The sequence below is a fragment of the Chrysemys picta genome, chromosome 3 (genome assembly GCF_011386835.1).
Source record: "Chrysemys picta bellii isolate R12L10 chromosome 3, ASM1138683v2, whole genome shotgun sequence".
NCBI classification, from domain to species: domain Eukaryota; kingdom Metazoa; phylum Chordata; order Testudines; family Emydidae; genus Chrysemys; species Chrysemys picta.
The window spans coordinates 81,746,147-81,759,119 of NC_088793.1; the positions used below are offsets into that span (position 1 = coordinate 81,746,147).

The following is a 12,973-nucleotide window of genomic DNA, read 5'->3' on the forward strand; positions in this document are numbered from 1 at the left end:
GAATGGAAGTTGGGAGAAAATACCACTGAGAAAAGATGAAATTATTCCCTGTTTTGTGACCAAGGGAATTAAGTCAATTAGTAATGTGTTAATGGTTAAGTACTGGAGGGGAAAAAAAAATCAAACTTAGGGATGAGTGTTTATGAGAAGGAAGGAAAAAGAAGGAAAAAGTCTTCAGTGATCGCTTTAGAAAGTTGACAAGAAGGAAACTCTTATTTTTGTAATGAAGATGTTTCTCATTTTAATCTGTCTCTATCCATAACCAACCTCCACCCCATCCCACTGAGATACTTGGGTCTTAAATACACACTGCCTTTAAAAAGAAGGGGTGTGTGTGTGTCCCCAATGGCTTATGTTTCTTCCTGAGAACAAAATTGTATTCACCCATTTACTGTAAAACTAATTTTTTTGCCAGTAGTTATGCAGTTGTTTAAGATATTTGAGGATGTGAAAGCAATCCTTTAAACTCTTATTAAAATTGATTTAAGCGCTAGTTCCTAATCACTCTTACATGTAGTAAGTGATTCACATATGCTAGGATCAATGGTTATGGATTAGAACAGATCTATATTATTTTAGCTGTCTGTTTTGGGAGGTTCTAAGTGAAACAAAGGCCCTTGAATTGGGATCAAATACACCACCTCAATATTCCTCTTCATTAGCAGTGGGAATAAAAAAAGCAAAGAGTAGTATAAAGCAAAAAGTTTTAAAAGTGAAAGTCAAAAAGGAGAATATATTTCTCTTGGTCTTAGCTAGACTACTAAGCAGCTCTGCATCACCACCCCTTTGGACTGAAAAAAATGAATATTTATTGTAAGACCTTGTGTCTGACGATTCTCCCGGCCGCCTCTATAGTCACCTCATTTCCCTGCATCTTAAACAGAAAGGAAACACTATGCACCTCTACCTCAACATAACGCTGTTCTCGGGAGCCAAAAAATCTCACTGTGTTATAAGTGAAACCGCGTTAAAACGAACTTGCTTTGATCTGCCAGAGTGTGCAGCCCCCCCCCCCCGAGCGCTGCTTTACCCCGTTATATCTTGTCGCGTTATATTGGAGTAGAGGTGTAATTACGAGGCTGGGATTGGTGAACCCCATAGGCTACGTGATAGTGCAGGTGTCTGGGAGATTAGTATTTTAATACTAGTTTCAGATGTAGGCATGGTCTGGTGCTGTGCAAACTCCCACTTATAGTTGTGCTATGCACACCCCAGTCCTGATCCAAAGCATTACCACTATTCCATTTCCTATTGCGCAAACGCTGCCAATCATTTGTTTTCTGACACAAACAGAGGTTAGGATGAGAGACTACCATAACCACCTTAATTTGGGACCTCAACCTGCATTTGAACTCTAGAGGTGAAAACTAGTGCAATAACCCACTGTGCCATACACCAGTCAAGAACAAGGTGATCTACCTACTAGTCCAGATATTTACAGAGTGCCAACATCAACTAGGATTTCTCTGTTAATTATTCAAAGCATGTTAGATGGAGCTGCTCTAACCCTTGACAATTATTACAGGACATCCAGCTACCTCTCATCTAATTAAGTGTCTGGGATCCAAAGCCCAAGAAAAGTGTGAGATCACTAAACAAAATCCTCCATTTAGTTTTATGGATGCTTTTCTATAAGTTTCTTTCTAGTTTTATAATTCTTCATATTGAGGGAACCCCTCTTAAAAGGAGCTCAGTGTGGCTACACTTTCACCCTTTAAAATATTTCTCTAGAGCTTAAAAAAAATACAGGATTCTAAAATTGGAACAATGCATTGAGTTGCCCCTCTCCACTGAGGTGCAATTAGAGAAAGCAATGGCAGATTAAAGTGGCATTTGCCATATTCCCATGTTAGTAGAGTAAGAAGTTACTACCCGTACTGAATTCAGAAGGCATGTAGCCAACAGTGCCAGAGCTGTCAAAATGAATTTGTTAATGTCCTCCAGAGCAGGACTGTTTATTGTCTTGGTGCCAACAATACAGTCACTGCCAAACTGCAGGAAGAGATCAGAGCTGAAACCTTCTGTGCTCTTCTTGGAATTCTAATGGAAACTGAAGCAACTAAAATAGCAACATTCCTTATGCATGCAACTGGATGGGGGCACGATGCTGCCATACTGTGGCAGGCATTAAATAACTATCAATTTTTACACAAAACAAGGTTAGCTAAATGTTTTATCTTTCTGAATTGGGAAGCCAGGAGGAACTAAAAATAGTAAAACTGAAGGAGACAGGAACAACTGACTTGTTTTGCCCTTTCTAATATTAAAATGTATGCCTTTACAGTGAGATCATGAGGAATCGAACACTCCAAGCATCCACAGAACCAATATGGTATAATAATATGGTATAATTCTTCAAAATTCATCATTCTTTACCCAGGCCTTTAAAAGCTACAGCTTTAAAAGCGCTTTCATGTTAAAGAGAAGGGGGAAGAGGATGGAAAATAGTATAGAGTAATTTATTTACTGAAGAAAGAAAGAAAGAAAGAAAGAAAGAGGAAAGAGTGTTCTTTAATTTTGCTTCCTAACACGACACTCATCTGAAGAATGTGCCTTTTGTCTGTTATACTGAAGGTGTTACATCTTAGCTGAGATGACAGAGCCATTGAAAATTCTCTCTAAACACCAGGCAACCATTCATCTGTGCTAAGGAAAAGACAAGAAATAACAATAAGTCCTTCTTCACATCCACTTAAAAAAATTATAACTGAAGCTCATATTTTGCTAGGCAGATCTAAAAAAATAAGGACATCCATAGGACACCAACCAATAAGGCCAGCAGCATAGGCAGGAATACAAATTTGACTGCTTTTGCAGAGGCACTTTCTGTGCCCCTGCTGCAGCCCCAGGGCCGGAAGAGCTCACGCGGTGTCCTCCACCGTGTCCCTGGAGCTGGAGGAGTTCTGTGCCCACACGGATTACTGGGGCCCCCTTGTGCACACCCCTGAATAAGGGTGTTTTTAAAAATTTTACTGAGTGATTTAATGTTAATAAATTGATGTACTAATAGTAATGGCAAGATCCAGGAATAGTGTTGGCAGGTGTTGTGCACAAGTTTCTCCTACAACTCTGCCAATCAACCTCAATTCTGATTCATCTTCTTAGTTTTAAACTTCCCTGAAGCACCGACACCGATTGTGCCAACCTGTATGGTGTAGATAAATCTCTGTGAAGAATTAGAATGACAGTAAGATCATTCTCATTTGTTAACTATCCATAATTTGAACCCAGGTCTCCTCAGGTGGCTGAACAATGAAATAATTCATAGTGTTACTTAGTTCCTACAAAGATAGGTTTTATAAAAGACACAGAATACAATTAATCCTGCTCTCCCTCCACCCGGCCATTTATTGATACAATGTAAAAAATGGCAGCTGCTTTTAAATCAAACTAAGTTATACCATGAATTTCAGAGTTCTTTTACAAGACAGGTTTCAGAGTTGCAGCCGTGTTAGTCTGTATCCGCAAAAAGAACAGGAGTACTTGTGGCACCTTAGAGACTAACAAATTTATTAGAGCATAAGCTTTCGTGGGCTACTGCCAACTCTGAGAGGCCAATTAAGTAAGAGAAAAACATTTCTTGAAGTGATAATCAAGCTAGCCCAGTACAGACAGTTTGATAAGAAGTGTGAGAATACTTACAAGGGGAGATAGATTCAATGTTTGTAATTGCTCAGCCATTCCCAGTCCTTATTCAATCCTGAGTTGATTATATCCAGTTTGCATATCCATTCCAGCTCAGCAGTCTCTCGTTGGAGTCTGTTTTTGAAGTTTTTCCTGTTGTAAGATAGCCACCCGCAGGTGCCATTCAATGACAGACCTGCGGGTGGCTATCTTACAACAGGAAAAACTTCAAAAACAGACTCCAACGAGAGACTGCTGAGCTGGAATGGATATGCAAACTAGATACAATCAACTCAGGATTGAATAAGGACTGGGAATGGCTGAGCCATTAGATTCAATGTTTGTATCTCCCCTTGTAAGTATTCTCACACTTCTTATCAAACTGTCTGTACTGGGCTAGCTTGATTATCACTTCAAGAAATGTTTTTCTCTTACTTAATTGGCCTCTCAGAGTTGGTAAGACAACTCCCACATGTTCAAGCTCTCTGTATGTGTGTATATATATCTCCTCAATATATGTTCCACTCTATATGCATCCGAAGAAGTGGGCAGTAGCCCACGAAAGCTTATGCTCTAATAAATTTGTTAGTGTCTAAGGTGCCACAAGTACTCCTGTTCTTTTTACAAGACAGTAGCTAAACAAAGTACAACCCTTGCTAGGCACACATACTCTTTTGCAATCTTGAACTATTTAAAACACATTGGAAGATATTAAAAGAATGGCAAAGGGATCCAAACAAATTGTTTCGCGATTACAATTTCAACACCTGCAATCTTGCATGCCAGCATAAAAGTAGGTTAATTCAGAGACAGGACAGCAGCCTCTTTATCAATGATTAAGTGTCACCATGAGGTGTAACAAGAAGCACATAAGAACTCAGTTGGCAGGTTCATAAAGATAAAATTCATGACCTTTAGTTAAAGGAGCATTTAAGTTATGATAAATTTTACTTATAAGTTGCTCAGTTAAACAAAATTGTGCCAATGTTTCCCTTCATAAATCCATTATTCACTACTACTCCCCGTAAAATAACATATGATGAAATTATCTAGAGAATCAAAACTCCTTTCCACCTATCAGGAAACATTATTTAGTTAAAGATTAATACATACTTTAACCAAAGGATGTAAGGTACATTTTTGATATGTTGCATGGGGATTTAGCAGTGGGATTTAAAAAAAAAAAAAAAAAAGTCATGTAGAGTCTTGCACTAAAAATCCATGCAATACTGAAAACGTGCCCAAAAGAGTACAGATTTGGCACTTTGACAATTTCAGTTTAGGTTAAAACACACGCGCACCCCCCCCACACTTCATTTCTAACACTTTTGCTCAATTATGTGCAGAGACTACTAGAGAACAACTCTCAAAGTTTCATATATGTTATGTAAATAAATCTAGGAAACCCCCAGGTGTGTGTGCATTCATTCAAGTGGAAGAAAATAAATGTAGAAAGCTTTGTATGGGATATTCCTTTCATCTGTATCTTATTAAGAAAGGACATCCCTCAGTGCAGAATCAAATTAGCCTTGGTCCAATAAGAAAAAAAAAAGCAAGCTCTGTTTTCTCCTTTTCAGCACTCGGCAATTTTGATATAAATCACAATAATGAAACCGAGGTTATTATACAGTGTTATTTATAGTGAAGTAATTAATCTCAACCTGTGACTTTCCGCACAACTACTTTTTCTTGCATCCATTTTCAGTTTATCCTTTTCAATTGCCTGAATTGTGGCCAGGGCTCTGGGGTGGTGCAGAAGTAAAAGGAGGAACAAGGTTATCATTTAGATTCATACACATACATACGCAGATTCCTTGTGGGAGGGGAACGCAACCTTTGCGGAGCATCTACTTGCCCCCTTTCCGCCCCCCATGCAAGTGGGTGGGGAGTAGGCAAGGAATGGGGTGGAATCTTGGTTTAGCTCCACAATACACCCAGTGGTGCAGCTCCTCCCCAATCTTGGAGAGCATACAAAACTCGGGTAGCCCTGACACACCATGCTCCCTTTCCTGGAGTGGAAGCAGAGATGGGCTGGGTGGGCAACTGTGATTTAGGCAGCTTTAGGGTCACTGCAACAATACTTTGACACTAACGCAGGGCTTATGGCAAAGCTGTGATTGAACTCAATGCAATTCACGTATATAGGTGTCATTTTAAAGGAGCAATTTCAAATGAATTTGAGATTTAAATGTATAATAAACTGGCCAGATCAAAGGTATGAAATCTCTCTTCTCTGATGCTGGAGTCTCCTCAAATCTCAAATACAAGGAAGCACACAGGATGGTATAGGAATTGACATTTGTGTCTCAGGATATGGCACCTTTCCTTCCAAGTCAGCAAAACACAATATCCCACTGCACAAGGGCACCACTCTATCATCACAGGTGCTGTATTTGGGGTGTACAAGGTTCCAAGGACTGTCTCCCCGCCCCATGTAATTAAGGATCCAAGGGCACTTATCGGAATTATAATGCTGTAGTAACTGCTGTGTTATAGCTAAACTCAGCATTGCTAATCAAATTCCAACTATCTAAATTCCAGCTGTAGTGAAAACGGATGGTTATTTTTCTTGCTTTAAAAACACGTGGAGCATTGCTGAAAGTGAATCACTGTTACATCACTAAAGCAAGGTAAAGATAGCAGCTTCTCAGTGGTGGGGAAAATAATCCCTTTCTATATACAACCAAAAAACCTGGGATCCTTCTGGATGAGAAGAGCTCTCTTAACTTAAGGAATTTATTTTTAATTATTAGCCTAATTTAATAAATAATTGATTTATATGTAAAATTGGCTTTTGATTCCACAATTGTTTCTTAAATAAAACATTTGATTTGCCAGTAAAATATAATATGCCTAATTTACAGTAATTATTTCTAAACCTCTTTTTAATTTATTATATATTTTTTTTAATTCATTATCTCACTCAACTTGATAGTATTAGTTATATAATCATGTTCTTTCTCAAAGTGAAAGCTGTTTTCTTCCTTCAACTCCATATCCTCTAAAGTTTGTTATATATACATAAAATAAAATAGAGAAAGAAGAAGTAGACTCCCTAATGAATTCAAGCCAAGAGATAAATGTTCGATGATTGCATCTTTGGCAAACTGGCCTTTGCAAAGCTCATCTTTCTATCTACAGAAGCAACCAGAGATGAATGAGGCTATTTACAACAGCCTTGTGCGTATATTAAATTGTGTTATGTAACCTATCGCTTAAATCAGCATCTGTGCCAGATGACTGGAGGATAGCTAATGGAACGCTGATTTTTAAAAAAGGCTCCAGAGGCAATCCTGGCAATTACAGGTCATCAAGCCTAATTTCAGTACCAGACAAACTGGTTGAAACTATAGTAAAGAACAGAATTATCTGGCACATAGATGAAAAAACTGTTACTAACCTTCTGTAACTGTTTTTCTTCAAGATATGTTGTTCATGTCCATTCCATGTTAGGTGTGTGTACACCACGTGCACCGTTGCCATAGATTTTCCCCTCAGTGGTATCTGTCAGGGCGGCTCTAGTGCCCTCTGGAGCCATGTCGCTCATGCGCAGATATAAGGAGCACTGCTGGCCACGCACCCTCTCAGTTCCTTCTTGCTGGACAACTCCGACAGAGAAGTAGGAAGGTGAGTTGTGGAAAGGATATGAGCAACACATCTTGAAGAACAATAATTATGGAAGGTTAGTAACCACTTCTTCTTCGAGTGCATGCTCATGTCCACATTTGGCGATTCACAAGCAGTACCTCAGGAAGTGGGCTCAGAGTTAATGAACATGCTGACTGCAACACTGCTCTTCCGAACCTGGCGTCGCCTCGAGCCTGTTGGGTGATGGCATAGTGGGATGCAAAGGTATGCACCGATAACCAAATTGCAGCCCTGCAGATGTCTTGGATGGGAACTTGCGTGAGGAACGTTGCTGAACAGGACTGAGCTCTCGTTAAGTGAGTGGTTAGGATGGCTAGCGGCGGGACATTTGCCTGCTCACAGCAAGCTCAAATACAGGCAGTTATCCAGGACAAGATACTCTGGGCTGACACTGGGAGCCTTTTCATCCTTTTTGCTACTGCTACAAAGAGTTGCATGGATTTGTGAAAGGGTTTAGTTCTCTCAATATAGAAGGTGAGAGCACATCTAACATCCAATGAGCATCTTCAGAGTTCCTGTGAGGCTTCAGAAAGAAGACTGGGAGGAAAATAGCCTGCTGGCTATGGAATTGTGACACCACTTTGACAGGAAGGCTGGGTGGCGGTACAGCTGGACCTTGTACTGTGGCTCTGATGCAAGAACCCTGATTCAGAGACCTTTCTGGCTGAGGTGATGGCCACCAGAAAAGTGACCTTCCAAGAGAGAAACAGTAGCAGACATGGTGCTAGTGGTTTGAATGGAGGACCCATGAGCTTGACAGAACCAGGTTTAAGTACCATGGAGGACTGGCTCACAGACCTGAGGGTAGAATCTGTCCAGATCCTTGAGAAATTAGACCATCATCTCATGGGAGAATACTGACTTGTCATTCACCAGGTGGAGGGTTGAGATTGCTGCTAAGTTCACCTTGATAGATGCAAAGGCCAGACCTTGCTGCTTTAGACGGAGCAAGTAGTCTAAGATAGCCTACAGGGAAGAACAAACCAGAGAGACACCTCGGTGAGATGCCCATATCAAGAAGCGTTTCCATTTAGCCAGGTAGGTAGCCCTAGTGCACCGTTTCCTACTACCTAGAAAGACCTGATGAACTTGCTCTGACCAGGCCTGCTCCTCCGGGGTCAGCCATCTAACATCTATGCTGTTAGGTGAAGGGAGATGAGGTTTGGGTGGAGCAACCAGCCGTGGTCTTGTGAGATCAGGTCTGGATGGAGTGGGAGTGGAAGAGGGAATGCTATTGAAAGATCCAGTAGCATGCTGAACTAGCACTGGTGTGGCTAGTTCACCAGGGCTATTCACCAGGGCTATGAGAATAACTCTCACTTTGTCCTGCTTGATTTTCAGGAGGACCTTGTGAACAAGAGGGACCAGGGAAAAAGCATAGAGCAGGGGTCCTGACCAGGGAGCAGAAAGGTGTCAGACAGGGAGTCCAGACTGTGCCAGCAAAGCGAGCAAAACTGATTGCACTTCCTGTTTTGCTTGGTCGTGAACAGGTCTACCTGGGGAGACTCCCACCTTTGAGGGATGAACCTGCCAATTTCCAGGTGAAGGGACCACCTCCGGGTGAAGGGAAAAGGATCTTCTGAGGTGATCTGCCAGTGCATTCCGGGCTCCTGGGAGATATGTTGCCTCCAGGTGGATGGAGTGTTTCATGCAGAATTCCCACAGATGGATGTCCTCCTGACACAGGGCAGAGGATCGAGTACCTCCCTGTTTCCTGATACAGAACATGGCCGTGGTAGTCTGTGAGAACTTGCAGCACCTTGCCTGAGATCTGAGGGAGGAACACTTGGCAAGCTAAACATACAGCCCTGAATTCCCTGACCAATAGGCCCTGCGTCTTGAGACAGTTGAGGTAGGCTCCCCAATCTACATCTGATGCATCCGAGACTAGGGAGACTGACGGCTGAGGGGCAACAAAGGGTACCCCCATCATTACTGACCCTGGGTCCTTCCACCAGTCCAGACAGGTGAGGACCAGGGTAGGAATAGTGAGCACTGAGTCCAAGTGGTGTCTGTTTGGGGAGTAAAATGACACTAGCCACGGCTTCAAGGGCCTGAGACGCAGCCTTGCATACTGAACCTACATGTGGCCATGTGCCCCAGCAGATTGAGGCAAACTCAGGCAGTCATAATTGGGTGTGCCATGACCATGGATATCAGGTCTGACATATAGTTTGAAATTGGGCCTCCGGAAGGAAGGCTCTGGCCTGGGTCAAGTTGAGCACTACCCCAATAAATTCTATTCTCTGAACTGGAACAAGAGCCGACTTTTCCTCGTTTATCAACAGGCCCAATGCCTGGAAGCTGTCTGGATCATGCTGATGCTGTTCCGCACATAAGTTTCTGATTGACCTTGGATTAGCAAGTCGTTGAGGTGTGGGTAGACCTGGACGCCTTGCCGTCTGAGGAAGGGCTGCTACTACCACCATACACTTTGTGAAAACCCAAGGGGCTGCTGAGAGGCTGAAAGGAAGAGTGATGAACTGGTAATTGCATTGATTCACAATAAATCTGGGAAATCTTCTGTGGTCAAAGAAGACAGAAATGTGAAAATATGCGTCCTTTAAGTTAAGGGCGGCATACCAGTCCCCTGAAGCAAGAGAGGGAATGATGGAGGCTAGGGAGACCACACAGAACCTCAGTTTCTTGAGATCTGTTGAGGCAACGTAGATCCAGAATGGGGCAGAGGCCCCCCTTGGCCTTCGGGATTAGGAAATATAGGGAGTAGAACCCCTTTCCTCTCAAGTCTTGAGGAACCTCCACCACAGCCCCCATGCATAGGAGGGATTGCTCTTCCTGGGCAAGGAGTTGCTCGTGAGAAGGGTCCACAAAGAGCGACAGGGGTGGGGGATGTGAGGGAGGGATGGATAAAAACTGAAGGATATAGACAATTGTCACTGTACTTAGCACCCAGTGGTCCCATGTTATACAGGACCAGGCCTGGCTGAAATGGGACAGATGGTCCAAAAATAAAAGGGAGGCAGGATCTGAAGTGGGAACTAGTATAGCGCCTTTGGGTGTACCTTCAAAAGGCCTGCTTGGGCCCACCAGAGTACTTATCAGACTCTGGCTAGGAGGTTGAGGTGGATGGGAATGACTGACGACATTTATAACTTCTGCCTTCCCTTTTGTAGGACTCCTGTCTCGGAGAGGGCTCCAAGAAATGAGGTGGCTATTGGGGCCCGAGGTGCTTCCTGGAAGCAGACAGAGCATAGAGGCCCAATGGCCTGAGAGTGGCTCTAGAGTCCTTCAGGCTGTGAAGTCTCGTGTCTTTCTGTTCCAAAAATAGTGAGGAGCCTTCAAAGGAGAGATCCTGAATGGACTGTTGGACCTCATGAGGAAGTCCTGAGGACTGGAGCCAAGAACACCACCTCATGGTGACAGCAGAGGCCACTGTCCTTGCTGCCGCATCGGCTGCATCGAGAGTTACCTGGAGAGAGGTCCTGGCCACATTCTTACTCTCCTCCAAGAGGGCAGCGAATTCCTGCCTTGACTCTTGAGGCAGAGAGTCTTTGAAATTTGAGAGAGTCCCACAGATTGTAATCGTAACTCCTCAGCAAAGCTTGCTGGTTAGAGATACACAGTTGAAGGCTACCCGGTGAATAAACCTGGTTAGAGAAACAGAGGAGTCCGATGGCACCTTAAAGACTAACAGATTTATTTGGACATAAGTTTTCGTGGGTAAAAAAACCCCACTTCTTCAGATGCATGGAGTGAAAATTACAGAAACAGGCATACATATACTGGCACATGAGGAGAAGGGAATTAGCTTACAAATGGAGAACCAGTGTTGACAAGGCCAATTCAGTCAGGGTGGATGTGGTCCACTCCTAATAATTGATGAGGAGAAGGAATACCAAGAGAGGGAAATACCAACAGAGGGAAAATTGCTTTTGTAGTGAGCCAGCCACTCCCAGTCCCTATTCAAGCCCAAATTAATGGTGTAAAGTTTGCAAATGAATTGTAGTTCTGCAGTTTCTCTTTGAAGTCTGTTTTTGAAGTTTTTTTGTTGAAGAATGGCTACTTTTACATTTGTTATTGAATGTCTAGGGAGATTGAAATTTTTTCCTACTGGCTTTTGTAAGTTATCATTCCTGATGTCTGATTTGTGTCCATTTAGTCTTTTACGTAGAGACTGTCTGGTTTGGCCAAGGTACATGGCAGAGGGGCATTGCTGGCACATGATGGCATATATCACATTAGTAGATGTGCAGGTGAATGAGCCCCTGATGATGTGGCTGATGTGGTTGGGTCCAATGATGTTATTGCTAGAGTAGATATGGGTGTGTTCCTGCGTAAGTGTTTCTGTGGTGTGGTGTGTAGTTGCTGGTGAGTATTTGCTTCAGGTTGGGGGGCTGTCTATAAGTGAGGATTGGCCTGCCTCCCAAGGTTTATGAGTGTGAGGGATCATTTTCCAGTTTAGGTTGTAGATCGTTGATAATGCACTGGAGAGGTTTTAGCTAGGGTCTGTACGTGATGGCCAGTGGTGTTCTGTTGTTTTCGTTTTCCTTGTTGGGCCTGTCCTGTAGTAGGTGACTTCTGGGTACCCGTCTCACGCTGTCAATCTGTTTCCTCACTTTCCCAGGTCCCTCAGCAAAGGCTCTTAAGCAAAGTAAGCAGTCATAGGACAAGAAGGAAGGTCGCCTCATGGATCAGTGACTTGTTAAAAGATGGGAAACAAAGGGTAGGAATAAATGGTCAGTTTTCACAGTGGAAAGAGGTAAATAGTGGGTTCCACTAAGGATTTGTACTGAGACATGTGGTATTCAACATATTAATAAATGATCTGGAAAAGGGGATGAACAGTGACATTGAAAAGTTTGCAGATGATACTAAATTATTTAAAATTGTTAAGTCCAAAGCTGACTGCAAAGAGTTATAAAGGAATCTCACAAAACTTGGTAAATGAGCAATAAAATGACAGATGAAATTTAATTTCGATAAGTGAAAAGTATCGCACATTGGAAAAAATAATCCCGACTATACATACAAAACAATGGGATCTAAATTAGCTGTTACCACTCCAGAAAAGAGATCTTGGAGTCATTGCGGATAGTTCTCTAAAATCATCTGCTCAATGTGCAGCAGCAGTGAAAAAAGCTAAAATGTTAGGAATGATCAAGAAAAAGAGGTAATAAGATACAAAAGATAATGCTACTGTATAAATCCATGGTACACCCACATCTTGAATACTGCATGCAGTTCTGGTCACCCCATCTCAGGAGAGATATATTAGTATGGAAAAAGGACAGAGAAGGGCAACAAAACTGATTAGGGGTATGGAACAGCTTCAACATGAGGAAAGATTAAAAAGACTTGGACTGTTCAGCTTAAAAAAAGAGATAACTTAGGTGGGGTGGTAGTGGGGGTGATGATAGAGATCTACAGAATCATGAATGGTATGGGGAATGCAAGTAAGGAAATGTTTTTTATCCCTTCACATAACACAAGAACTAGAATCACCCAATGAAATTAATAGGCAGCAGGTTTAAAACAAACATAAGGAAGTACTTCTTCAACCAACGCACAGTCAGCCTGTGGAACTTGTTGGCAGGGGATGTTGTGAAGGCCAAAAGAATAACTGGGTTCAAAAAAAGAACTAGATAAGTTAATGGAAGATGGATCCATCAATGGCTTTTAGCCAAGATGGTCAGGGATGCAACCCCATGCTCTGGGTGTCCCTAAACCTCTGACTCCCAGA

The 12,973-nt window shown here is 42.4% G+C and overlaps 1 protein-coding gene across 2 annotated transcripts in view; it reads right to left on the minus strand.

Moving 5' to 3' along the window:
* The window catches only part of PREP (prolyl endopeptidase), a 170,104-nt gene that overhangs the window by 39,357 nt on the left and 117,774 nt on the right, over positions 1-12,973 (minus strand). The gene's annotated exons all lie outside the window — the stretch shown is intronic.